Source organism: Lepisosteus platostomus, unplaced genomic scaffold (assembly GCF_059453375.1).
Source record: "Lepisosteus platostomus isolate fLepPlt1 unplaced genomic scaffold, fLepPlt1.hap1 Scaffold_233_H1, whole genome shotgun sequence".
Lineage (NCBI taxonomy): Eukaryota > Metazoa > Chordata > Actinopteri > Semionotiformes > Lepisosteidae > Lepisosteus > Lepisosteus platostomus.
In genome coordinates this window covers 40,001-42,180 of record NW_028291614.1, presented here as the reverse complement: position 1 = coordinate 42,180, position 2,180 = coordinate 40,001, and positions in this window count along the sequence as shown.

The window sequence follows — 2,180 nt, the reverse complement described above, 5'->3', positions numbered from 1 at the left end:
CCCTTGCGCCGCGGAACTCCGGTTGGGCTCGGATAGCCGGCCGCCCGGCCGGCGAGGAGCGCCGTTCGCGACGGGGCTGGGGTGCGGACAGACGAGCAGCCGCCCCTCTCCCATCGCCGCATCGCACGTTCGTGGGGAACTCGGTGCTAAATCATTCGCAGACGACCTAATTCTGGGTCAGGGTGTCGTACGTAGCAGAGCAGCCACCTCGCTGCGATCTATTGAAAGTCAGCCCTCGATCCAAGCTTTTGTTGCGCTTGCCGAACGAGCGGAGTCCGGCGGTGGCCCGGACGCCCCGCTCGCTCCCGGTGACCCGCGGGAGTGGGGGACGCCCCACCCTACCCGCGGCGAGGGAGCCAGGCCCCGGCGGGGGACCAGGAGGCCCGGGCCGAAAAACCGCAGAGTCCCCCCGGTTGACCAGGCCTCCGAAAAGCCGGTCGTAAAAAAGACTAAGTCCCCCGGTTGACCAGGCCTCCGAAAAGCCGATCGTAAAAAAGCCTAAGTCCCCCGGTTGACCAGGCCTCCGAAAAGCCGGTCGTAAAAAAGACTAAGTCCCCCGGTTGACCAGGCCTCCGAAAAGCCGGTCGTAAAAAAGACTAAGTCCCCCGGTTGACCAGGCCTCCGAAAAGCCGATCGTAAAAAAGCCTAAGTCCCCCGGTTGACCAGGCCTCCGAAAAGCCGGTCGTAAAAAAGACTAAGTCCCACGGGTGACCAGGCCCCTTAAAAGCCGATCGTAAAAAAGACTAAGTCCCCCGGGTGACCAGGCCACCTTAAAAGCCGATCGTAAAAAAGACTAAGTCCCCCGGGTGACCAGGCCCCTTAAAAGCCGATCGTAAAAAAAGACTAAGTCCCACGGGTGACCAGGCCCCTATAAAGCCGGTCGTAAAAAAGACTAAGTCCCACGGGTGACCAGGCCCCTTAAAAGCCGATCGTAAAAAAGACTAAGTCCCACGGGTGACCAGGCCACCTTAAAAGCCGATCGTAAAAAAGACTAAGTCCCACGGGTGACCAGGCCACCTTAAAAGCCGATCGTAAAAAAGACTAAGTCCCCCGGGTGACCAGGCCCCTTAAAAGCCGATCGTAAAAAAGACTAAGTCCCCCGGTTGACCAGGCCTCCGAAAAGCCGGTCGTAAAAAAGCCTAAGTCCCCCGGTTGACCAGGCCTCCGAAAAGCCGGTCGTAAAAAAGACTAAGTCCCCCGGTTGACCAGGCCTCCGAAAAGCCGGTCGTAAAAAAGACTAAGTCCCACGGGTGACCAGGCCACCTTAAAAGCCGATCGTAAAAAAGACTAAGTCCCCCGGGTGACCAGGCCCCTATAAAGCCGGTCGTAAAAAAGACTAAGTCCCACGGGTGACCAGGCCACCTTAAAAGCCGATCGTAAAAAAGACTAAGTCCCACGGGTGACCAGGCCCCTATAAAGCCGATCGTAAAAAAGACTAAGTCCCACGGGTGACCAGGCCCCTTAAAAGCCGATCGTAAAAAAGACTAAGTCCCACGGGTGACCAGGCCACCTTAAAAGCCGATCGTAAAAAAGACTAAGTCCCCCGGGTGACCAGGCCCCTATAAAGCCGGTCGTAAAAAAGACTAAGTCCCACGGGTGACCAGGCCCCTTAAAAGCCGATCGTAAAAAAGACTAAGTCCCACGGGTGACCAGGCCACCTTAAAAGCCGATCGTAAAAAAGACTAAGTCCCCCGGTTGACCAGGCCTCCGAAAAGCCGATCGTAAAAAAGACTAAGTCCCACGGGTGACCAGGCCCCTATAAAGCCGATCGTAAAAAAGACTAAGTCCCCCGGGTGACCAGGCCCCTATAAAGCCGGTCGTAAAAAAGACTAAGTCCCACGGGTGACCAGGCCACCTTAAAAGCCGATCGTAAAAAAGACTAAGTCCCACGGGTGACCAGGCCCCTATAAAGCCGATCGTAAAAAAGACTAAGTCCCACGGGTGACCAGGCCCCTTAAAAGCCGATCGTAAAAAAGACTAAGTCCCACGGGTGACCAGGCCACCTTAAAAGCCGATCGTAAAAAAGACTAAGTCCCCCGGGTGACCAGGCCCCTATAAAGCCGGTCGTAAAAAAGACTAAGTCCCACGGGTGACCAGGCCCCTTAAAAGCCGATCGTAAAAAAGACTAAGTCCCACGGGTGACCAGGCCACCTTAAAAGCCGATCGTAAAAAAGACTAAG